The sequence below is a fragment of the Felis catus genome, chromosome A1 (genome assembly GCF_018350175.1).
Source record: "Felis catus isolate Fca126 chromosome A1, F.catus_Fca126_mat1.0, whole genome shotgun sequence".
Classification (NCBI taxonomy): Eukaryota; Metazoa; Chordata; class Mammalia; order Carnivora; family Felidae; genus Felis; species Felis catus.
Genome location: NC_058368.1, coordinates 40,070,470 through 40,098,141, shown reverse-complemented (window position 1 = coordinate 40,098,141; position 27,672 = coordinate 40,070,470). Strand labels below are relative to the sequence as shown.

At 35.1% G+C, this 27,672-nt stretch overlaps 1 pseudogene; it reads left to right on the top strand.

The window, feature by feature from the left end:
• Positions 1 to 8,027: 8,027 nt before the first annotated feature.
• On the top strand, positions 8,028 to 15,274 carry LOC101100533 (annotated as a pseudogene).
• Positions 15,275 to 27,672: the final 12,398 nt, after the last annotated feature.

Below are 27,672 nucleotides of genomic sequence, written 5' to 3'. Positions count from 1 at the left end.
TGAGCTAGCTGTTGAAATTGAAATTTTATTGTATGTCATCAGATAATGTCTTCTAAAAATGTGTATCCATATATATTACATCTAGTAGCTAATAAAAAGCTAAATGTTGGGAAGACAAGTATAATAAGAAAAGTGGTAGTGAGCCGTTCAAGAATTTTACCGTATTATTTTATGTTTTATAGAGTTCATTTATTTATTTTTGAGAGAGAGAGAGAGAGCGTGCGCACAAGAGCAAGAGTGAGACACAGAATCCAAAGCAGACTCCAGACGCTGAGCTATCAGCACAGAGCCCACTTGAGGTTCAAACTCACGAACCATGAGATGATGACCTGAGTTGAAGTTGGACGCTTAACTGACTAAGCCACCCAGCTGCCCTGAAGAATTTCAAACTGGATTTTTATTGACTATGTGCCCCATATGGGACCTTTCACAATTTATTTTAAATATTTATAGGAATATTTATTCTTCATTAGTGTTAGGCAAATTTTATTGAAATATTCAAATTAATGTTCCAAAAGAGTAGATTTTCAAGGAATATTAAGGGAAAATATCTTTTCTTTCTTTAATTCTTCTCTTTAATCTAGAATGTAAGGGAAGAGATTTTAAGGCACGATTGGGAATACCTTAAAACTCTATACATGATTTATTTCTTCCCACAGGATTTAACTTCACACCGGACTGGCTTTATGGATCAGTGACCTGTGAAATTATAGAAACTTATGCTTTGTGTTTAGCTAATTCTCTGTTTTCACCACCTTGAAAATCTTTTTTTTTTTTTAAACAAGAGACTATATAATTTCATTTGGCACTGAACCCTGAGAATTACGTAATCTATCCTGAGTCCATCAGTTCAGAGATGTTTATCTTTTTTCACTCATGTATCTTGGTTCCTAAAACAGTAACTGATTATAGGTAGGCATTTAGTAAATAATGATTAAATTAAACCCTGTACTTCAGGCTCACATAAATGTCTCCAACTGCACCCTCTCCATTCTTAGGCCTATTTTAATAATATGACTTTATTTTCCTCAAAATAAAGAGAGGGGTAGATTAATATAATATTTTTGAAACAAATGAAATTGCCTTGCATATTAAAATCTAGAAATAAAAAATGAAGTATTTTGAGTTATAGAGTTAAAACTACAGGCTGTCTTCTTATTAAGGGAAGAGGGGGGTACCTTATTAAGGGAAGTGGCTCGATTGGTTAAGCCTCTGACTCTCGATTTTGGCTCAGGTCATGATCTCATGGTTTGTGGGTTCGAACCTTGTTTTGGGCTCCATGCTGACAGCGCAGAGCCTGTTTGGGATTCTTTCTCCCCCACTCTCTTTGCTCCTCCCTTGCTTGTGCTCCCTGTGTCTCAAACAAACAAACAAAAAAACAAATAAACATTTAAAGAAAAAAGAGAGAAGAACATTCTCTTTATTTAATTCAACAGTTCAATAAAGCTTTAGAATCTCTGTCTCATTCTGTCTCTTACATGCTTCCTGTTTTTAATTTGTGGCTGTGTACTGAGTTTTCCAGGATCACATCATCAAATTTAATCTTTATCCTCTTTTTAACTCTCTTTGACAGTTTCATCGTACTCAAGAACTTGGCTAGCTATTTATTAATACTGCCAAAAATATAACATCCTCCAATGAACTCCAGACAAACACATAAACATTCACTAAATCATTTGTATACATGCTTCACAGACACCCTGATTTCAGAAATCTGAGCTTTATTTATTTTCCTATGTGCTGACATACATATCCTATGTATCCTATGGATACATGTATCCCCACAGAATCTTGTTTGCTGTATTATATAAACATCTATCGATTTGTGGTAATTCAATATCACACATTTGTTACTTTCCCAAGAGAAAATTTGAAATTGAAAATTTTCAATTGGAAAATATGAAGTAGAAAATATTTCAGATTCATAATTATAGTCAGAATGATTCTTAAGTTTAAATGTTTACTGTTGCAGAATCTATAAATACTATGATATTTGGGTTAAAGAATCATGAATGATTAAATCTGGACTCTGTCTTTTTGCTTGTTATTTATCTGAATAATAAATAATATTTATCTTTGTATAGGCTAAGAAACTATGAAGAAGAAAGCATAAAATCTAAAGTAAAAGATAGTTTTGGACATATCTTGGAAAGTAGGAAGTAACAGGGAACAGATTTACCTCTCCACATGAAATAACTAACTTGTGTGGATAAATGCAAAAGAGTATGTTTTCAAATATTTTAAAAAATAAGTGACTTCTTACAGCAAAATACATACATACATACATATACTTTTGTGGGACTAATAAAAACACAGAGACAAAGTGTTAGAGAGCAAATGGCAAAAAAGCCAAGAGAGGGTGCAAATATTCTGTTCTAAATTTTTAATACTATTAGTGAAGTAGTGTAATATATATTGAAGTTAGAATGCATTAATTTCAAGATATATACCATAAAATTTAAGTAATCACTAAAAGGGCAAAACAATTCCTGCTAACTAGTGAGTGAACAAATGAGTGAAAATGACATCATGAAAACAATATTCACCTAATCTAAAGAAAATTGGCAAAGAAGAAAAGGAAAAAGCTAGGTCAAATAAACAATAAATGACAAGACATTAGATTTAAGTCTAAATATATGAATAATTACCTTAAATATAACTAGTCTCAATCCCCAACTAAAAGGCAGAAACTATCAGATTAAATAAAAAAGCCAGGAGATTATGTGTTGCTTACAAAAACAAACAAACAAACAAACAAACAAACAAAACATTTAAATGTAAAGACATGGATAGGTTATAATTTAAAATATGGAAAAAGATAAATCATGTTCTTATCAAAAGCAAGTTGGAGTATCTATATTCTTATTAAAAGAAAATTGGAGTGGGTCAGACAAAGAAAAGCTGAAAATTGAAATAAAAGTTACTATTTACAATAGTGTAAAAATAAAATTCTTAGGGATACATTTAATATATAGGTATATATTTGACAAAAGTCTTAAGTTTTACATTGACTACTATAAAACAAATATGGCTGACAAATGAAAGAAGACCTAAGTAAATGGAGCAGCATATTATGTTAATGGGTAATAGGTCAGAACACTCAATATAGTTAAAACATTAATTCTTTCAAAATTGACCTATAAATTCAAGTCAATCCAGTCAAAATACAAATAGGCTTATTTATAAACGTTGAAAAGCTAAAATGTATGTGGAAATACCATCTACTTAAAATGGTCAAGGCAATGTTGAAAAGATTAATAAAGTTTTAGAACTTAAAGCACCCGACTTCGACACTTCTTATATAGCTACAGTTATAAAGTCTATGTGATATTGTACTGAAAACAGACGCATAAATCAGTGGAAAACAATAGTCCCACATACATATGGCCAATTGATTTTTAACACACATGCCAAGGCAATTCAATTTAAAAATGATTAATTAGTCAACAGATGGTACTGGAACAATTGGATATTCTTACGCAATATTGAAAAAAGAAATCTAGGTACTTACCTTACACCATATATTCAAAATTTAATTTGGGCTTTTCATGTTACATCCATATCTGTATTTATATTTTATTTGTCTCACTTTCAAGTGTATCATGGTAAGTGTGCAGATATTTTCATTAATAATATGCTAAGATTTGGCAAAAAAGAAAAAAATCCTTTTGAATTTGCCCTCAAATAAATGAAACTTAATTCAGGAAAAAATAAATATAAATGTGTCATAGATATAAATGAGAGAATAAAAAATTAAGTATCTAGGCAAAAATTAGGAGAAAGTTGTGATGATGTTAGCTTTGGTAAATAATCTTAAAATGTGATTTAAAACATGTGAACGATGAAAGAAAAACATCAATATATTGGGTTTCATCAAAAAATGAGAAGGTAAGAGACAGACTGTATCCCCTTTATGAAACATATTTGTTAACAAAAAATGTATGTAGAATATATAGAGAACTATTATAACTCAATGAACAGAAAGCTAACGACCAACTTTTTCAAATGGACAAAATATTTGAATTGCAAAGGAAAATATACTGATTGCAAATAATCACCTATGAAGGTGTCAACATCATTAGCCAACACAATTAGATTCCACTACACAAGTATTTAAATGACTAAACTTAGAATGACTGATCATACCAAGTGTAGGCAAAGCTGAGGAATAATAGCATTTTCATACACTGCTGGTGAGGATACAAACTGGTAAGACCGGTTTGGAAATATATCCTGGCAATTCATGCCTAGGTATTTACTCAAGATAAATAAGAACATATGCCCACATGGGGCACCTGGGTGGCTCAGTTGGTTAAGTGTCTGACTTCAGCTCTGGTCATGATCTCTCGGTTTGTGGGTTCAAGCCCAATGTCAGTCTCTGTGCTGAAAGCTCAGAGCCTGGAACCTGCTTCAGATTCTGTGTCTCCCTCTCTTTCCTCCTTCCCTGCTCTCTCTCTCTCTCTCTCTCTCTCTCTCTCTCTCTCTCTCTCTCTCTTTAAAGATTAAAAAAAGAACATATGCCCACGCAAAAAAAGTGGTACAAATGATCTCATGATCTAACGGTCATGATCTCATGGTAATGAGATTAAGCACGTGTCAGGCTCCTTGCTGAGTATGCAGCCTGCTTGAGATTTTCTCTCTCCCTCTCTCTCTCTCTGTCTCTCCCCCATTTGTGCTCCCTCTCACTCTCTCTCTCAGAAACTAATAAATAAACATTAAAAAAGAAGTATTGAATATATGCACCGATATGAATATATCTCAGAAAAAGTATGCTGAGTAAAAGGAGAGACAAAACAATAGATGCTTATTATTCTACATTTATATACATTTCTACAAATAAAATTTTGTTTTTAACAACAGGAAGTGTATCAGTGGCTGCCTAGGGATGGGGAATGCTTGGTAGAGAGCAGTTTGGAAAAATTATAAAGAGGCATGAGGAAAGAGTTGGAGTACATATGTTCATTGTCTTTGATTTTAATGTGTCTTCATGGGTGAATCTATGTCAAAACTTATGATTTTGTTCACTTTTAATTATGTGTAGTTTAATCGCATATGAATTATTCAATAAAGGATTCAAAAATGTCATAGCTTAATCGATGTTAGGTTATTATATTTGGAACAAAGCTCTCAATACTTCTCACTGTTGTACACCATTTGTATAGACATGTGAGAGCTCACTAACTTCATATGTGAGAATAGAATCATTTAAATGGCAATTCACTTCTATTTATTTATTTTTAAATGATAGTTTAAATGGTTTATTAGGAGCATAATCCACTTGCATTTTACTGACAACTTTTCCCACCCTGAGATGTGACACCCCCCCCCCCAACAACCATGACCCTTTATCGTTAGCCATACCTGTAGGTAAGAGGGTTAGACACCTGATTCAAATGGGGCTGAAGAGAAGCTCTGTCATCTAAAATTGTATCTGGGATTGTGACATATTTGTGGTTCTCTCTTAATGCTTGAATTGTGGGGTTCCCATATATAGCTATGCACACAGAGAATTAGAGAAAACGAGTCTGAGGTGAAAGAGAAGAGAGGATATTATCAGAGGAGGCCTGTAATAGGATGTCATTCAGCACTGCAAAGAGGACCAGGTCACATCTGCCTTGAGATGGAATTGCTTTCCAGCTCCCAGTGCAGTTTTAGGAATTTGGACTATATCTCAGGGAATTGTAATGTATTTCTATATTTTAATAATGTATTTAATAACGTATGTCACTTTACATCCCTTCTCTTTCTTTCTTTCTTTCTTTCTTTCTTTCTTTCTTTCTTTCTTTCTTTCTTTCCTCCTTCTTTCCCTCCCTCCTTCTTCTGTCTTCTTTCTGTTTATTTTCTATTTTTTTCTCTAAATAAGATTTAATAGAATATCTATCATCTGGAAACAGAAGATTTCAAAAGAAGATATTTTAAATTTCATGGGGTTCAAAACTTACATTTTGAAAGTCAATTCCCTTTATTTGTGTGACAAGTAATAATTATATCTATGTGTGTATATATACATATATACATATTTCATGAAATGCATAATTTCAGATTTTAGTCATTCTCTGTCTCAATGTCAAATATTGAAATAAGAAATTGCACTATGGATTCAGAACACAGCATAAGACAATCACTAAATAAGCCCTAGTAAAAATGACCTGGGAAAGAGAGTTTTTAAAAATACCCATCATGTAGAAATACAAGTGTTTTGTTCTTTCTCTCCGGGTTGTGTTGGAAGAAAGGGAACGATTTGTTTTAAGAAAACTGAAGAGGTGATTTATGACCATTCTAGACCAATGTGGTGAATTCAGTCCTCAATATTCATAAACCAGGCTGTGGTCAGTAGCACAACCTGCTTGACAAACTGAGGAAACTGAAAAGGACAATGTTCGACACTGTTTGTGTAGAGAACTGATTTAGTCTTTGCTTTTCTTAGCAGGTGTTGACACTATCATTTTTATTAGGAATTTGATGAAAACATATTGGATGACCTTTCATACATGCTGATTTATGGCCTTTTTCCAAGCCTTTTTCCCTTTCTCCCCAAACAGGATTTGAGAAGCTATAAGCATCCACCCAATTTCAGCTTTCTCTTTTATGGATCTGTCCCTGAGGCTACATGACAGTTTTGCTGAAACTGAGCCAATGCATCTCAGATGATCACACACAGGGTGGTCTGTCTGCTGCTTTCACTTTCCAAACATCCGTGACTATGTGAAATTGTTTTGTGTTGTGCTAAGAGTACCTTCTGCCCAAATGCCTGTGGCTTCCCTATTTCACCTTATCCTTCAACAGCTGCTTGGGATTCTCTCCTACTGTCATTGCCACCTTTACGGTAAGAAAAACCCCACTATTGAAGATTCTTTCTTCTAATCCTGCTTGCTAAGTGATTCAGCTGAAGGGTATGGGCCTTATCTTTGTTTCATCTTTATATTCCTTGCATCTTGTAAAAATGTGATGTTTTGTGCAAAAAGAGCCATAAAATAAATACTTCATATATTTTAATGAATTCTTGATTTTAGATATGGAGGGGAAGGAATCATTTTTCCCCCAACTTCTTTCTATCTCTCAAAATTTCCTGGTGGGGAACAAAGATGATTCAAGTTTCATTGAGATTTAAAAGGCCAATTCTTTCTATGTATGTTTTATGATCATCTGGTTAATGTCTGAACAAGTTGGTAGGCTATAAACATGAACTAGAATGTATTTAATGTTTACTTATTTAAAGTAAAAGAGAGAGAGAGCAAGAGAGAGTGAGGGAGCTCACAAGTGGGGGAGGGGCAGAGAGAGAGAGAGAGAGAGAGAGAGAACACCAAGTAGGCTCTGTGCTGTCAACACAGAGCCTGACATGGAACTCAATCTAATGAACCGTGAGATCATGACCTAAGCAGAAATCAAGAGTTGGACACTTAACTGACTGTGCCCCCCAGACGCCCCTAAAATGCACCTTAAAAATCACACACTAATTCTTTGAGAGTGTGATCAACTTAACAAAAATTTGGAAGTTAGAAGAGCCAGATATTAAAGCAAACTCTGACAACAATCTGTTTTGTCTTAATGTACCCCATACACATAATTTTTGATATACCCATACAATTTAGAATCTTGCCACAAAATTCCTGCTAAAATTTCTGGGTGTGTCCTCCTTTTGGAATAGTTCCCCTTATTCTGATATACACTTTTTTTTTCATGAAGGCCACTTCTGTATCCTACATTTAACCCCAGAGAAAAACTATACTTTCTGGCACTAGAATGACAGAAAAATTTGTGAAGAACAGATATTTATATGTCCATCCCTAAGTAGTCTAATATGCATGTTAATACGTACTATTAGAATTAAAGCAGTGTTATAATGTAGGAAAAGAACATTAAATATGCAGTAAGAATATGAGAGAAACCAACTTCAAAATTTTGGATGTGCTTCAAAAAGGGAATGTTATGGAAGCTTCCCCAAGGAAGTGAGGTGTTTATTTGTTCTGAAAAATGAGTTAGAACTGGTCAGGACTTGGGACAGCATGGTAGGGAGATGAATCAGCATGTACAAAGATTATCGGTGGCCAGAGGAAGCAAGTCGTGTTTACAAACTCAAAGATAAGTCTGCACATCTGGAGTTCAGAAAAAAAGAGAGTATGGAGTGTGATGAGGTTGGAAATGTAAGTGGAGGCCAAGGCTTGCTAGACTTGAGGACTTCTCACAGCAATGGAAAGGATTGAAGAGGTTTTAGCAAGAAAATTATGTGATCAGGTTAGGTTTTAAGTAGATAACAAATTAGAAAAGAGCAAGAAAAATACAAAAGGGATATTTGGGAGACTATATAAGTAAACTATGTGAAAAGTGACGATAGCTTTATACAAGAGCAAGAATAGTATACAGTGAGAGTAGATTTCCCAACCCTTTCCTCAGTTACCTAAAGAGTGTTATCTGTTGAATGAGTTATAAATAATGGCTTTGTGCAGAAGGGACATGAGCCACTTCCAAGAGTAGCTCATTAAAAAAAGCCAACATGTACCCACTATGCTCTCACCCTTTTACCATCCTGACACAGCTGTAGTACAATCAGAGGGAAAGGCAAAGGCTGTATGACAGAAGGAGATTGCATCTCAGAACCACTGAATGAAAGGGAGTCATCCACAACCAGGTGTGTCCCATCTGGGAATATTTTCTGAACAAAATATTTTTTTGAGTTGGTTTGAGCTATTTCACATTAGGGGGGTATTTGTTACAACAATCTAAGTACTGTCAGTGATACAGATATTTAGTGAATATTGTAGAATAGGCAGGACTCAGAAATTGTTCAGCTGGACTTGGCAGGATTCAGTTATGTGTGCTGAGAGATTGTGGTGAAGGCTCTGAAGTCAGATTACTTGGGTTTGTAGCTCATCTCAGTGACTTCCTAATTATGTGAGCTTGAGCAAATTACAAAATTTCTCTATAAATAATTTTAAGTCTTTAAGATCTGATTACAATTAATAACCCAGGTTATGGAGTGTTGAAAAGACTACATGAAAGTATATGAATAAATTGTGAAAAAATATCATCGAGTATAGAGAACATATACTGCACAAGATGCTAGTATCATATCAATATGTTAATGTTTTATTAATATAACATTGATATATTGGACATTGTTTACAGCATCATTAAAGAGGACTCTGGTTAAGGGATAAAGGTCACAAGGATATTCTTTGGAGTCTTCTTTAAGTTACATCTGCCTTTACATAATCAAGCAGAGATGTCAAATAGACAATTGGTACATAGGTGTTTGGCACTCAAAAGAAAGGTATAGAATAGAAGTATTTTGGAAGTATTTTGTAAGCATTTGATCATTAAAGACAAGTATATGGATGAGTATGTCTAAGAGTACAGAAAAGAAAAAATAGAGAATAAGGTCTTGGGATGATCCTGAGGAATTAAAACATTTCATGGGAGGACTAAGAAGGATTAATTTGCAAGGAACCTGAGGAAACAGGCCATAAAGATAGACAAAGCTATTGTCACAGAGGCCAAAGAAAGAGTTGTGTTTCAAGAAAAAGGAAATTCTCAATGATATTAAATTCTGCTCAAGGGTCAAATAAGGTTAATTACTTGATATTGGTTTACAGGCTTGATTTGAACTTCAGTTTTTTGGTTTAAATAATTACTTCCTGATTTTTCTCTTTAACTCAAGAATTATTTTTTTGTATTGTATTGTATTTTTTATAGACACAAGTTTTATGATTGTTAGTTTTTAATTTATCCTTTCTTATTGATATCTAGTATTTATTTGGTTATGAAATATGATATTATTTCTTTTGGACCTTATAAATAAGGTTCTTGGGGGGTGCCATTATGAGCGGATAGTTGCTTAATTTTCTCAAGTTCAAATGTACACGATAAGAATAAATCTACCCATGCTGTTGGCATAAATATATAGCTATTAATTCTAACTATTAATTATTCAAATCTTCAATAACTTTGCTTATCTTTTGTCTGCCAAATCTATCATTTTTTGGGAAACGTGCTAAAACTTCCGAGCATACTTGAATTATATTGCTTTTTTTTTTTAACTTTTTTTACTGTTTGTTTTTGAGAGAGAAAGAGAGAGAGAGAGCAGGGGAGGGACGGAGAGAGAGGGAGACACAGAATTCGAAGCAGGCTCCAGGATCTGAGTTGTCAGCACAGAGCCTGATGCATGGCTCGAACCCACAAACCATGAGATCATGACCTGAGCTAAAGTCAGAGGCTTAACTGCTTAACCGACTGCTTAAGCCACCCAGGCACCCTTATTGCCTTTTTAAATATATATTTATAGACGTTGTATTTTATTGAATAGGTCTTTCTTTTACCAGTATTTAAAAATCCCACTTTTCCCTGATGATTTCTTTTTTTCTTGAATCTTGCTTTTCTCTCATATTAATTTGATCCCAGGTAAAATCCTGCTGATGTGGGAAGGTGGGACAGTGACACAACTCTGTTCTGAAAGCTTCTCTGACAAGCTCCCATCCAATGCTTCACACCCATTTATTTTCCATTAGGGGATTCTGCTTCCCAGGGAGCTCTCTGTACTTCCAGTGCAGATTCCTCTGGTTATGTGTCCCGTGGGAATGGGCTCAGAAAGGAGTATCAAGAGCATGCACAGTAATATCCTTTTGGTTATAAGATCCTCATAAAATATTATTAGTCTCTCCCACTGAATCCATCCCTCAGAGAACCTGAGTTCTATTGTTCTGCCTCTCAGTGGTAAAAGGGTGGAAAAAGAGGGACTTAGTAATGGGAGGGTCCAAAATTTGTATAACAAAATGGCTCTACCCACAGACTCCCATAAATAACCATGGTCCCTTAGGTGCTCTGGGCTGCCATTTTATACCTCTGTGACACTTCCATTTCTTTAGTGTTTTTTCAAAAAATCTATATGAGTATCTCAAGTCTGTCAGTCTTCCACCTACAGCATCTCTAGGGTTACACTGGAAAGAGGGAATCAGCAGCCCACACTAGTTTGTCATCTTATTAAGAACCAGAAGTCAATTTTGATATACTGTAGAAATCTAATTCTTCAAACTGACAAATTGATATTTAAATCAGGCTATTGTAATAATCCTCAAGCAGATTGCATTGCAGGTGTCTAAAAATCTTATAAATAACCTTTTCTAACAAGCAGTATGCTATATATCATCCAAAATGAGAAAGTAAGGATATGTACTTTAAAAAGTGCATATTTAAAGTTTTACCTAGGTGAAATATGCCCAAATACCAGGCTTAGATTCAGATGTTGGCAGGGGTTTAAGTTACTATTAGGCCTCAGGGTACAAGGACTTTACTGTTATTGTTTCTGATTAATTCAATCTTCCTACTCAGACAAACAAGCAAACAAAGTAAAACAGGAACAAAAGATAGTGAAGAATCTAAAGAAATTCATATAGCCGCAAAGATTATTTTCTGGCAAGCCCAGTTTTAAAGGGATGTATGTAAGACAGCAGTTGTGATGTAAAACCCAAGACAAATTAACAGCATAGACTTTAAGAAGAGATTCAGAAAAATCTGAACCTAAATGACAGAGGAGTGTAGGAAATACTAACATCCTTTTAAAAGTCCCTTTTGTGAAGCATGTTATGGAAAAAAAGAAGAAGAAGAGCTAAAAAGTGTAGGACAAATGATATCTCAACTAAAGATGATATAGAAAGAATAAAAGCAGTCATCTTTAAATGTGCTTCAAATTTTCTATTAAGAATACTGTTTGCAAGATGGAAAGACTAGAATAAACATGGACAAAGGAATTGAAATTCCCAAGTCTGTGAAGAGATAGTTACACTAAATAAGATCATTTCTCCAGGCCCAGGTGAATCTCAATTCAGAGCACACAGACACACACATACACGCACACAATAATCAGTTAAACTCTGTTCTGTCTGACTGAGTAAACGCTATAGTCCTTGCAGATCAGGAAGCGACTTTACAACAAGGAAGACTGATCAGATGGAGAAATCATTATTGCTCATTACTTGGGAGACCAGCAACAGCAGCGACAAGTTGGTGGGTGCCAAACACACATCAGTAGACTTTCATCTTCAGGTCACTTTCTAAGTCAGTAAACATATCTTGGATGTCAGTCACAATTTCACATTTTTTAGGGTTTCAAAAAGAAGTTTCACTATAAATAAAGTCAATGACATTTAGCACTTAGGAATATAATTTTGTCCCTGACCTCAAGTATCTCACAATTTGTGAAGGCAAAAAAATAAAATAAAACTAAGATAAAAAATATGTATAATACAGGGAGATAAATAATATATAAGTGACATCTACATAAAGTATTTCAAGCACATATTTTAAATATTCTGTGCACAGTAGGAAGGCACTAAATTATTTTAAGTACAAAAGTATTTAGAAAGATAACTGGAGCTATTGTGAAAAATTTGGCTAAATTCTACTTTCAGTTTATCCTACGAGATAAAATTTTTTTCAAGCTGGTTTCCATAGAGGCTTTACAAGTATTTCAGCACAAGTTTGGTTCACTTGTTCTTTTGAAATACGTAGTCAATTCTTGATTATTCTTGACTAGATTATAAATTAACTGTGATTAGGAACTAGGCTCATTCCATAGACAATTGGACTCTACCTTCTCATTATGTAGACTTTTTGCTTGTATTAACTTCCAAATCAATATCTCCAAGTCCATAACTCTCCTAAAATCTGAATCCATACATACAACTTTAGCCAAATATTTCCACCTGGAGCACTCAACTGATCTCCAAAACCCAAGATTTTCCAAACTGAAGTTATTATCCCTTTAAAAACTTGTACATTCCTATAAGTTTCTTATTCTTGAAAAATAAATACTATTGCTATTCACCGTGGCTAGAAACAAGAATTAGTTTGAGATCTGTCTCTTTTGTTCCCTACAGATGACCAAGCACCAGCTCTCCACAAATTTTTATCAACTATTTCTATTGTTTTAGGCACAGGGAATATTTTTTTTAATTCATTAATTTGTAATTTAGCTAATTTGTAATTTAGCACGTACATAATGCAACCATTTTCTGTAAATATTTCACCTATTAGGAGGGAAATGATTTTAGTCTTTTCCATACAATCAAATATGTCATTATAATACATGTGACCTGCACTCAAGTAAATATTTGAGAGCATCTGCTCTATCTGTGCACACAACAGGAGGTAAAACTCAAATGAAAAAGTGAATTCATAGCATGCTGTGTCATGATATTATTATAATAATTTTAGTGACTCATTGTACTCATTAATTTTTTAAAAATATTATTAAATAAAATTGCACATAACAAAGTTATACGTAAATGATCATCATTATTGGCTTTATATAATGGGTGTTCTCTTTTAGGTATCATTTACAAAGATGTTTCTTTGCTTTAAAATATAAAAAAAAATTCTGAATTACTTAAATAACTTTTTAAGAAATACATCAAAGTAATTATGGCATTCTAAATGTTACTGAGGAAATCCTGTCCCGTGCTAGGACATGAAACTTGAAGGACATTATGTTAAGCGAAATAAGCCAGTCACGGGCACCTGGATGGTTCAATCAGTTAAGCATCTGACTCTTGATTTTGGCTCAAGTCATGATCTCGCGGTTTGTGAGAAGGAGCCCTGCACAGGGCTCTGTCCCGATAGTGTGGAACCTGCTTGTCATCCTCTCTCTCTCCCTCTCTCTCTGCCCCTTCCCTAGTCTTGCCAGCACAAGCTTTCCCTTTCTCTCAAAATGAGTAAATAAACATTAAAAAGAAATGAGCCAGTCACAAAAAGGACAAATACTGCACTACTCCACTTACACAAGGTATCTAAAGTAGTCAAATTCTTAGAAACAGAGGGGTGCCTGGGTGGCTCAGTTGAATGTCTGACTTGGGCTCCGGACATGATCTTGCTGTTTGTGAGTTGGAGCCTCGTGTCGTCGGGCTCTGTGCTGACAGCTCAGAGCCTGGAGCCTGCTTCACATTATGCTTCCCTCTCCCTCTGCCCCTCCCCCACTCATGCTCTGTCTCTGTGTCTCTCTCTCTCTCTCAAAAATAAATAAACGTCAAAAAAAATTTTTTTGGAAACAGAAAGTAGAATGGTGGTTTCCAGAGGTGAGAGAGAGGGAGAAAGAGTTGTTCAATGGTTTTAGAGCTTGTTTTGCAAGATGAAAGTGTTTTAGAGATCACTTGCACTCTACACTTAAAAGTGGTCAGGATGATAAATTTCATATGTTGTATTTTTTACTACAACAAAATAAGAAGCAGTTAGAAAATAAAACATAAAAGAAAAGGGCTCCAGGAAGGGCGACTCACCCCTTAGCACACACCCAGGTCAAAGGCCCCAGCCCAGGGTCCCAGTGGAGCACAAGGCAAGGTGTGAAGGCGGGGCTTGGAAAACCAGGCCGCTCCAACCAGACAACTGTAAGATATTCTCACAAATGTGGAGAAGCATTTCGGAGAGCAGTGCCAAATCTTTGCTGCTTATGTGCGGAAAACTGCCAGACTGTGAGGCAAAGCAGACCTACTGGTGAATGAAATCAATTGTATGCCTCTGCAGAGACCCCACATTTAAAGCAGGGCCTGAAAAACTTCGCTGAGGAGTTTGCCAAACTTGAGCATTATCTACAAGCAGAGGTTGAAAGATTTGAAGCTGAAGTGGTTGAAGCTTTGAAAGCTTACGGACCGATTTCGAGAATGAAAGGAAATGACTTCAAAGCAACATTAACAGCAAGGAATTGAGAAGCTAAACAATTAACTCAGAAAGAACATGTCAGCAAAACCCATCTGCTCCGCATGTTACTTCACAGACAGAAACTGAATTGCAGAGAGAGCTGCAATGGATGCTACCCAAACAGCTCATCATCTGGAGGAAACTATTGACAATTTCGAAAAGCAGTAAGGATCTAAAGACTATATTTTCAGATTAGATCATTATTGAAATGTTATTTATTGGCAAAGCATTCACGGTCTACACTGCTGCTTACCAAAACATACGAAAGATTATTGAGGAAGATTTAGAGCTTTTCCAAAATTGTCCGTACCACCAGATTGTTCCTCAGGTTTAAATCTGGTCAGAGCAAATTCAAAGTGGCCTCTTGAAAGATTACTGTCAGCTAAGTCTGTATCTTGAACAGGACATGTAGCCACCTGTCTACTCAGAAAAGGATCAACAAACAGAAGATGATGAAGAGGACAAAGACTTAGACATTACAGAAGAAGAAAATTAATTTTCTTCTGTAAACTTTGCATTTCAATTTTCATCTTAATCCAGACTTAATCCAGAATTACCAAATTGTAAAACTTTATACTGGCTTCATACATGTTAAACCCCAAAATGAAATCCTACTGGAAACCCCAAAATTAAAATCCTTTAACAAATTAAAGGAAATTTATGCTGACCATAAATGAAGATTTTAAAAAATATAACACACCAGTCATTTCAACACCCAATCTAGCAGTATGTAATTTTTGCATAAGTTCCACTTTTTAAAAAGAGTATGTATTTCAGAAGTATTTCATATCAACATACTATACCTAGTTGATATTACAATGTAAACAAATGACAAAAACCAAGAGATCTAACAATTACACTTGCTTCTTTTGAGCTCATTGCCAAAAAAGGGTCTTTAGTCATTCTAATTAAATACAAATTCTATTCCATAAAGCATTAATCAAAGAAGCAAGGTGTTTTTGCCCTTTACTTTTTTTTTTCACTTTTACTACAACTTGGAGTTTCATTATTTGATACATAAGTTACTTTTCAGTAAGACTGTAATTACTTTTGATTAAAGGTAATGAGACACTAGGATATCAGTGTCATAAAACTATACATAAAGCATAAATTTTAGCTTCAGAAAGAAAGCCACATTAAGTCCAATTCTGGTTTTAAAATAAAAATGCTGTTGGGGAGCCTGGGTCGCTCAGCCAATTAAATGTCTGACTCTTGATCTCAGCTCAGGTCATGATCTCATTCATGGTCGTGAGATCGAGCCCTGCATCTGGCTCTGTGCTGGACGTGGAGCCTGATTAGGATTCTCTATCTCCCTTTCTCTCTGCCCCTCCCTGCTCATGTGTACTCTCTCTCTCTCTCAAAAAAGGGAAAAAATTAAAAAAGGAAAAAAACGCAAATTCTGTCATACCAAAACGTACACAGTACTACAACTTTTGGAAAGTTGTAGTTTGGTGGGATGTTGCATAAGAAAACATGGAAAACCATAAATCATTAAAAGTCTATAAAATTTTTACCAAACCACTGTCTAATTAATGAAAGAGTATTTTGTCATTATATTCCAGAAAATAATCAGTTTGATCAGAGCCTTTCAATGCGTCCAAAGCTTTTGTTTCTTTGATTGGGGATCATACTCTTGTTATTTCACACTAGTCAGGCATATAAAATTATGATATTTACAATATCACTTGGGAAGACCACAAAAAGAAATAATTTGTACCAGAAAATTAAAGACTTTTTAGGAAAAAAGTGATAAAAATGGCTTTTGAAGAAGTTTTTACACACTATGTATGTGCTTCTTAAAGTTAGTGAAGATAAATAACAAGGTGAGAAAACATAGGTTTACAGATTGATTTAAATGTGTCCTAGCCTTCCAAAAAGTACAGCAAAATATCTGTGCCCTAGTAAGATGTGAGATGGCTTAGAATTCATACTTATTAGTTATTATTCATTTTTAAAATGAGCAAGCTAATGCCAAAATAATGAGTTCTTTCAGTCTGTGGAAAAACCACTTAGTTGCTCTGAAATTATATGTTTAATATAAAGTTACGTTGGATACCAATATTGATTTGAAAATATTAGCTTGATTTATAGTTTCAAATAGTATTACGTGGTTTTTGTTCTTTGGCCATTATGTCACCGAGTTAGAAATTTATATGAGAAGATAGCCTAATTGTGGCTCCTCAAGTCTGAAAACCCTTTTATAAAAGATTACCATCTGCATATTATTGAATAAAATATGTATGAGTCCAGAGACAATATCGCTTATAATGCAATTTTTCCTAAAATTACGTTTTCAGAAATATGTATTAAATTTCTTAATGTTTCTGTATTCTCAACATGATTTTTCTGTTGATTCAAATCAGTCTCAAATGATGCAGTTGCTGGATCAAAATCAACTTCGTTGCTGTCACAATGCCCAAGTTCAAAGATTTCCTCTGCCCATTGATATCCCCCTCACTAGATGTTGAAATTCAAAGATTCACTGGATGTACCAACTCTTTTAGCAGGGAAGGGGAAATATAAAATAAAAAAAAAACTAGTGGTCCATAACATCACCCACATTTTTGAAAAAGAATAAGGAGTTTCCTAGTTTTACTAAAACTAAGTGAATATTATGTAATGTGAAGGAGTGACAAATTTATTTCAACAGCACATACACCACAGTATCTAACTCAGATGAGAAGAAATGAGAGGGAAAAAGAGGGAAGAGCAATCCAGAATTATTTTGACAAATAGCTGAATAAAGAATGAATATTTTTGAAGCTGAAATTCCTGAAAGTACAATAGCTTTCAGTCCAATGAGTTTATAAATGTATTACCTTATCTAAACATCTCTGAACCAGACTGCTGTGGACTCAGTCAGACTAATTCAACTCTCTGACAATCAATAATGATTTTGAAGCTCAGGACTATGGCTTGCTCATTATCAACTGAAACCAGACAGTCCCCGAAAATTAAATTCAATGGGATTTGATCAGATTTATGAAAAGCAAAAGGTTATGATTACCCATTTTCTTGTGCTTTAACTCAGCACCTATATCTGATGATTTGCATAATGCTTGAATCTCTGTTTTGATACTTATTTTTTCTTTATTTTCATTTTGTGTAAAATTTGAGGGAAATGGTGTGCAGTGAGAAAAAATTATATGAAATTCAAAGCTCTAAATGATATTTGACGTTCCTTCCTTATAAACTCAATGAAACTAACTTACATGGCTGTATCAAAATAATAGCAGGTGTTTCTTTTTCTAACAATTTGTATTTGAAATGCAAATTTTATATTCTTTGGAAAATGGTTATTTTTTGACCAGTGTTGATTTGGAGTACCTGGAGTACTACTGGAAGAAAATAAGTATATACAGGTTGACTAAGTTGCAATAAACAGAAGCCTGATATCTTTCCAGAGACACTTGAAAGAGGCAAGCAAAAAGGAATAGGAGGAAATTTGGCAAGGCTAAACATTATTTCTTTTACATTAAGGAGAAAACCGATAACGATGTTTCAGAAAGAAAAAATATTGAGAATTTCATTTTCATTGTATAATGTATGTTCTTGTGAAAGAATCACAATGACACCACTAACTTTAATCATTTACAAAAAAAAACAGTGAGACCATTTCTCCTAACCTCTGCAAATATATACTATGAAGAGTTAAATTGTGTTTTTAAAGCAATATCCAGTCAAATGTTTAGTTTTTATATTGTAGGACTTTGGAGCACTTGTTGGGCCTATTATTTGATTATTCAAGATAGAACGATAGGACAAAAGTAAGATTTGTGAATTGTAGTTAATGAAATTAGTGCACAGTGTGACAAACAAATTGTGGCCTATTTTCAAAACTTCATTGAAAATATCGTTGCCTCTTCACTTCTCCCTCCACAAGGCATCCCTAACTTCTTTATAAAAAATTCAAATGTTTATTCATTTTTGAGAGACAGACAGAGACAGAGTGCGAATGGGGGAGGGGCAGGGAGAGAGGGAGACACAGAATCTGAAGCAGGTTCCAGGCTCCGAGCTGTCAGCACAGGGCAGGACACGGGGCCCCTGAGCCGAAGTTGGACGCTTCACTGACTGAGCCACCCAGGTGCCCCAGCCATCCCTAACTTCTAAGTAGGGTCTCTTCATGTTTTGGATGGATGGAGAGAGATGGATTTATCTTATGAGCTGTGGCAAAGGCAGGCCCAGTTTGGTCATAAAATTAGGAATTTATGATATGCTTTATCTTGTTCTTTTCTCCACCTAGTATAAAACTATACACTACCCTTAATAACTGTTTTCCATTGCAAATGATAAGTATTGTATTTTGGGGATAATGCAAAGAATTCAGAACTCTAATGGTTTAATGAAATGAATATTGAGTCATGAAACACAAAGAAATAGTAAAGGAAATAATCTGAGATCTTTGAATAAAACATGGAGTCAAGTCACAACGTATGGAATGAGATTTCTAACAGAAGTTAGAAAGGAAAATATTGGAATAAACAGAATCAATCAACAGTAATTGCTTAATAACCAAATGTGTTAGCAGCAGGATGCAAGCAGGGAGTCGAGAAAAGAAACAAACTTAAAACTTTCCATACACAGACCAAAGAATAGCTAGCTCAAAATTGTCGGATGTCTACGAGGGAAATAGTTGGGACCAAAATAGCAGTGGAATATATGGAAAGATTCCAGAAAGGAAATGGTCTAGAGGGAAGTTTCTCTGACTTCATGATATAGACAAGCTGCCCAAGAAAAAATTGTTGAACTGACTGTGCATATCAGTCACTTCCCTGCTGGTTTCCTGAGATCTCTTCCATAGACATAAAATGTATCTTATAAAACAGCTGAAATGTCATGCTGAGTGTGAGATGCTTTGGATGGGTTACTTCACAGGATAATCAATAAGCAGAGGTTGCTGTCTAAAGACCTCTTTAATCTTTGCAGTGGTATCTGTAGAAGTGACCAGTGCAAATTATCTAAAAGAGTAGTTAAAGGGTGTTGATAGCATTTTATCAAGGAAAGGTATAAAAGCTTAAGAGCATGGCGAAACCCGAGAGAAACAATTAACATACTTGTATGCTATTCTACGATTCCCTGTAATCCGTCAACTTCTATATGCTGTATGTGGTGGTGGTGGTGGTGGTGGTGGTGGTGGGGTGTGTGTGTGTGTTGTGTTGTGAGGGCAAATATAAATTAAAAAATAAGAGCCTTAATTCTCCCTGTTGAGAATAAGGAAAGAAATTCTCCTACCTCTCTTTCTTAGACCATTTACATTAGAAATATATTAATTGTTCTGTCTCTGCCTCTTTGAAGTACATATAAATCTTTTTAAGAGCTAAATAAGCCTCTTGCCAGCTTTACAACCAAGGGATATCTTTCTCAAGGACCTTTGAAATGCAATCATCATGGAAGACAGCACTCCTAACCTCCCATATTCTGTGGGAGGGTAGGAATCTAACTTTGGTGGGGGCCTTGCTGCAATTTGCAAAAATACCTACTGCCATAAAGATATGAGGAAATTATTTTTCCTTGGATAAAGCCAATTAGCTAACACAAACAGTCACCTCAATGACAAGGTGAATCTAGGATGAACTATGGGTGACAAGTGGTGCTGCCCCGTTATTGTTTATCTTAAGAGTGTGTATGTAAATGTTTGACTATTGTCTTTGCCTCTTAGTGCATTGTCTATGATGTGCGTCACTTTCTGGTTAAATGCTTATTCAATAATGCAACTGTTTTCTTTCTCTTCTGCCTTTGTGGAGAGGTTTTATAGCTTGGCAGGATATTTTGTTTTAAATTATATTTTTCCAACAGTGTGTGTATGAGATTTTGGTTGTGTGTTTTTTTTAATTTTTATCAAAAAATATTTTTGGTCTCCTCAAGCACTTTTTACTTCCTTCAGTTATTCCAAAGAGTCACTTTTCTCGTCATGATTTCATTAGAGCATGACTTCAGGCAGTTACTTGCTGTTTCCCTATCTGCAAACAATGTTGACTTAGAAGAAGAGTCTCTATAACAAAGAATGCATAAGCAAGGGAAGATAAATCTTTTCTTCTGTCTGTTTTAAAAAATAAATCATATTCCCTATCCTTAACTTTTCATTCCCCTTCCAAGATAATGAAGGGACCAGGGTTTGACTCAAATCAAAATGGAGACACCAAAATCATAAGAGTAGAAAAAGAACTAAATTTTAATGATAAAGTGTGTTTAGACTTAAGCTACTTTGAGGTATAAAAAAAGTAAAATGTTTCTTATAAGTGGCAGCCTGAAAATGTTATGTAGTAATGGTTTATGGTGTCAATCTACCTGGAAATGTAGAGTTGGGTGGATAGCTTGAGATGTACTTGTAAAACAAGCACATTCTATTTTAGTTTCTGTGCATATAACCAAGGGGAAATGCTAAGAAGATAAACATAAAGGAGCTAAAGCAATTTATACCTCCAAAGCCACGCTGTGGCTGGCTTTATATGCAATATGGGAATAATCTGGAAAGACCGTTTTTTAAATATTTACACCTCGACACAGAAGTAGAGTCGGGGAGAGTTCTATTCTCCTCCGATTCAGAGGAAGGGGCAGGAGAAACTTGATAAACCTTTTTAGTGCCGTAAGTTAACACAATTCAGCACAATCTATCATCTTTCAAATGCTGAAAATAGGCTACATGTAAAGACTGAATATTCAGGAAACAATAGCTGTTACTAAGGAGAGCATAATCGATTCCACAGGTATGATGCAAAGAAGAAAAAGTGGTGAAGGATAAACATGATTGTCAAAATGAAAGTGTAACTAAAAATGTGGTATGGAATCAGGAATATTGCAACTGTAAATTAATCAATACTAAATGGGATGTTTGCCTTGAAAAAAAGTATATATGTATATGTGTGTGTGTGTGTGTGTGTGTGTGTGTGTGTGTGTGTGTGTTTGTTCTCTGCTGGCCGTTGTACACCATTGTGCATGGCTTGACTGAGTTTAGAGTCTAGCGGAGTAAGAAAGATAGTTACAGTGACCTAATATTTTAAAAGACGGAAATTATAACAAATGTTTCATAATGATGTTTTCAGAAAATATTAAACATTAAAATATAAACTATTTGGAAATACATATTATTTTACAATGTAAGAAATTTTGAGTACAAACTGTTCCTGATTAAGAGGGTTTGGCTTTCTTTTTTTTTAATTTTACAATGGTGCAAAAGTGATATGCATTTAATATAAATTCTACCTCAAATATTGAATTTGATCGCCAGGGCTAGAGAGAAGATAGGTGGCACCATACCCTATGATGCTGGATGGCCGCAGCAAGCCTCAGCTTCAAGTCAGCCCTATGATCACCAAGGTAAACAACGAAGACACAACCATTCTGTTTTTCACTTTCAGTACAGTATTCAATAAAATTACATGAGATATTCAACGCTTTATTATAACATAGTGTTTGTGTTAGATGATTTTGCCTAACAGTAGGCTACGCAAGTGTTCTGATGGTGTTTCAAGTAGTGAGGCTAAGCTGTGATGATTGGTAGGTTAGGTGTATTAAATGTATTTTCTACTTATGATATTTTCAATTTATGATGAGTTTATTGGGGGTATAACCTCATCTTCAGTTGAGGCAGATCTAATAAGTTAAAAACATATCTCAGCATTAATTTATTTTGGATATTTATTTCCTTTTGTCTTCTGGAATAGGGTATATTTCATTTTAATATGAGATCAATTTGTATATTTTGCCCTGTTGAAATCTACCCATGCTCAATTTAAAAAATCTTGGGAATCAGATAAATATGTAGGAAAACAAAACTAATCATCATCCTACTGTCTTCAATAATGTCTCTTAAGGTTTTTATGTACGTCCTTTTGCTATTTTTCAGTATTATACAAATCCTTAAAACATTAATTGTGTTGAACTGTTTTCCTTCACCAATATTTTGGGAATCAGCAAACACTCTCCTTTAATGACTCAAATGTCTGAATAAAGTTCACTCACAAATAAACATTCTCTTCATTTTCATTAATTATTGACCAGTTTATGTGTAGATAGGTAGGTAGGTAGATGCATGGATACATAGATAGATATAGATACAGTGTTTGTGTCTTATAAGATAAAGATGAACATAACCCCTCTACCATTGCCTGACTTTCCTAGTGTCTGGGAATAGTGCTTTCGAGGGAGAAAGAGCCATTAAGGACAGTGCGATCCTACTTGGCAGACTGTGAAAGGCTAAGAATATGACCATGACTGATAAGGATCACACCACGCATGGCTGAGAATAGAAGAGAGAGAATGAACGAAGGGACCACAAGAAACCAAAGGGCTATGACTATGACGGAGTACCACAGTCATGTTGGGGTTTAAGGTAAGAAAATCTAGAGAGATTTGGGCTGTTTGGGAATAGTAAAGGAAATTGTAAGTTTTTAAATAATGTTTTGCTACGTTTCTAATGTGACACAGTTGAAAGACGAGAGAGTTGGAACTGAGCATCATGGCTTTGTTATTAGAACTATGTATGTACATCCTTGTGTGGATATTTATATAGACATTTCTTGTGTTTTTAAGAAAACTTCCTAAACATGGATTTTTTTAGACAAAAGATATAAAGTTAATGTTAAATGACACTTCGAATAAAAATAATAGCATATTTAGCAAAAAACAGTGAATTCATAGGTTACTAAGATAGTTAAATGGTTGTTTATTTCACCAGTGTGCTTGTAGACATTTCTGTTATGATTGGCTATTTCCAGATATGATTATTAGAAAAAGAAAAAGGATGATGAAAGTAATGAAATATCTGCCTTTTGATAGATTCAGCTCAGATGAAAAAGTCACTTACATAATGAATTGTTTTGTTGATTTTCCTCATCAACATGAAGTTCCTATCCACTAAGATTCATCTGCAAAAGCTTCAAAGACATCAAAGGAAATGAGGAGTAGCAGTTGCTGAGTGAATCACAATAATCAAGTCACAAAGAATGGGAAGAGAAATTTTTTTTTATTTGAATATAGATTATACCAAATGATCCTATGTTTCTAGAACCAAGAGCAAATTATTTAGCTGAAGAAAAAGAACCCACCATCTCTCTAGACAATTTCAGAATGGTCAATACTGAGAATTTATTTGAGTCTTTGGAAATACAAAAGCCTTACACTCATGCCTCAACTGGGACAACTTTGAAGGGTGAGCTCAGCTCCCAGAGGAAGGACTGAGGCCTCCATTACAACCTCCATTGGACTGGGTGTGTCCAGTCCAATCATACCTTCCAATGATGGTGTTTTGTAGTCCCTAGTTATTCAATTAAATGCTAATTTAGATGTTGCTGCAAGGGTATTTTTTAAAGATTGGGTTAAAGTCCATAATCAATAGAATATTAGTAAGGTGAAATCTTCCATAATCTGGTTGCGCCTGATTCAATTAGCTAAAAAGTGTTCACAACAGAGTGAGGCTCACTGGACAACAGCTTCAGCCTGTATTGAGAGGTCCAGCCTACCCTTCCTGATGGCCTGCTGTATGGATTTTGAATTTGACTAGTCAGCCAGCTCCCACAATTGCTTAAGTTGATTTTTTGCCATTAGTCTCCTAACATATACCTCCTACTTGGTCTGTTTTGCTGGTTAAACCTGGATGGATACACTCCCTAACTTCTTTTCAAGCCTATCTCTCTGGAGCAATTTTTATACACCATTTGCACACAACTCCAGGGATCACAGTCTAAGGCAGCAGGCTTTAATCCTTGACTTTTTTTCAATAAATCTGCCCAATTCAATGACTTTTTGCTTGAACCAGCAAGTTCAATCAATGAGTTCCACGGAGCAAGTTGATTTTAGGACTACCCTTCAGTAAAATTTTAGTTAGCTAAGTTTGCGTTGGGCACATTTTTTGAAGGCAACTTTCATCCTTTCAGTGTTTCTTAACTGAATATTTGTTTCATTTTATCCCTTTCAAAATTAATGCCCCAAATTCTTTTTTCATCCTAACTCTATCCATCATTTGTGACAGATACTTTCCTCACAAGTTACAGTACTTTTATGTAATCTGCTTCAATGGAATTCTCAATGCTCCTTAAAACTACTTCTGTAACTCCCTTTTATAATTCTTCACAGTAGCTAATTCAAAATGTTTCAATTATCCTCAACTTCCCATTCCCTTCACTTGGGAAGAGAGCCTCCTTCTCTACTACTTCTGAAACAGAAATAGAAACCATCAAATTGAGACTCTTTCATACTTATACCAGCACAGTTCTAGAAATCTTGTGATCTCTTCCCCTACTGTCATGATGAAAATATCAAAGAACATTTCTCTCTTACTGTCTAGATGATTACTTTCCTTATGCTCTGGGTCCCGTACCTTGTTTGCTTGAGGTCCTTGATTCACCCATTATTCTCTCTCCCTATACTATAAACCCCTATAGCTAAAGCATCAACTATCCTCTGTATTTCACAGTCATTTCTCTGATACCACCTTAAATTTTATAGAAGAGTTGTTTACATTAGCTGCTCAGTTCTTACTTAATATTCTCTACAATGCTCCCTGGCCACTATACTGAATGGGTTATTTTTAAGATTGCTAGCGACCTTAGTGTGAAATAAAATAAGCAATTTTTAGTTTAGATGCAATGTTTGATACTCTTAAGCACATTTTTTCATGAAACAATTGACTCTACAGGCTTTTTTTTTCATATTTATGATTTGTCTTCTAACATGTTCCCTATGCTGAATTCTCCCTGCACTTGCCCTATCGCTGCACTTCAGTGGAGCTCCTACAGTTCTCTCACTCAACCTGCATTCTTCCTCAACAAAGCTGGGTTCTCAGGACTATTGTCTAGCTATCAAGTTTAAAATTTGAGTTTTATCCTTAAAGTGGAACAGCTATTTCTTTGATGTACCTGTTCCCCTTCAGATGCTGATCTACCCCCAAAACATTAATTGCCACTGTCCCCATTATAATTCACCAAGTGCTCACAAAACTAAGCACTTTGATGTCAAGAGCTTTGCTTTATTCCCCTCTGTAGTTTCTGTCTTTACCTGGCAGAGTAAGGGCATTTAGTACTTGTGAATAAATGAAGAGTGGATGAATGGTAAACAATGGCATCATCTCCCATGTCGACTATCATTTTTCTCTGATTACTTTTTTTTTTAATTTTTTTCCAACGTTTTTATTTATTTTTGGGACAGAGAGAGACAGAGCATGAACCGGGGAGGGGCAGAGAGAGAGGGAGACACAGAATCGGAAACAGGCTCCAGGCTCTGAGCCATCAGCCCAGAGCCCGACGCGGGGCTCGAACCCACAGACCGCGAGATCGTGACCTGGCTGAAGTCGGACGCTCAACCAACTGCCACCCAGGCGCCCCTCTGATTACTTTTTTTTAATGCATTTCTTTTTTAAATGTATTTATTTATTTATTTATTTATTTATTTATTTATTTATTTATTTATTTATATAGAGAAAGAGAGAGCGCACAAGCAGGGAAGGGGCAGAGAGGGAGACACAGAATCCAAAGCAGGCTCCAGAGCCAAAGCAGGCTCTGAACTGTCAGCACAGAGTCCAATGTGAGGCTTGAACTCACAAACTGTGACATCATGACCTGAGCTGAACTCAGACACCTAACTGACGGAGACACCCAGGAGCTCCAACTCTCTCCAGTTCTTTTACTCATTTTCTACACACATCCTTTCTTCTCTGTCCTCTCTAAAATTCTTCCAATTCTTACATTTGCCATGTGAAAGCCTAGAAAGCAGTATGAGAATAAGCAACCTTTGTGGCTCCCATCACTGGACAGAATAAAATTACAGGATTTGAGGGGTTATCTGATTTCATTTCCACTTTCTACTTGTAAGACAAAGTATTATATTTAGTCCTCTGATTATTGTTTTGGGGAGTAAGGGTATTAACTCTTTGAACCGTAGGCATATGTCCTTTCTTTCATGATCCGGTACATTCTATTTATCATCCCTGTGATTCAAATTTATTGCCTTGGATTATCTGTATTTTTCTTCTCTTGTCATACATTAAACTTGCTTCTCCTCCACGCTGTGGATTTTCTTTTGCTATTTCCTCTCTAAAGTTTTTTTTTCTTCCTTAGCAAGTTTCCTTAACAATTTGTAAACTATTTATAAAACTTGTCACGTGATAACTGAGGCTTCCCCACTACTCTGTTTTAGTCATTACCTAAGCTTAATCAATTATAAAAAAGAAGTTACATTCTGACGCAAGTGGTGAGCTTAGAAACCTACATTACTAACAAACGTTACTCCTGAGAGCATATGGATCATACTTGAAGAAACCCAGAGCTAAATTCTCAGAGTTAATCCTCTTCTATATTTTTAATCTTGCTAACTCTTAGGGCTACTTCTCTTCCTAAAGAAGGAGATACATGTTGCCCTGAAGCGTTATATTATCTTTCTCAATATGAACGTACGCTCTGGCCCAGGCATTAGGGTTTGATCATATTCTTACCTATATAAACTAACTCCTTGTTCAATATCTATTGTTCTTTGTTTAAGCCTGTCCCACTAATTTGTTGGGTAATGTTTACTCCCAAACATACCTTTTCTCCTACTGCCAATAATTTATGTTGTACAAAGATAACTTTCAATTCCTTTTTAGGTACGTAGACCACAGTATTCTTAATAATTTAAGTGGGTTGTATTTCAGTGTTCTATCAATCTGAATTCTTTAATTGTTTAAAATTACTCTTAGTGGTTTTAAAGTTTTGTGAATAACATAGCTTTCTTATGGTCAAGAGAGAATAATTGATCAGTAAGTTAATTTCTAGAATGTCAGAATTGTAATGATCACTAAAGAGTATTAAAATAGAGAATATCTAGCTTTATTTCAGAAAATTGATTTCCATCTTCCAAACAAAATATTTCAAGAAACTCTAGCTTTGGGGGAACCGGGAAGCCTCAAGGGACCATCGCTGAGGCCATGGGACTTGAAATTCTTGTCATCTTTAAGCAACTCACCCTCCACTGGTGTCTGCCTTGGCCTTTCTCTCCTGCCCAAAGACTAGCAGC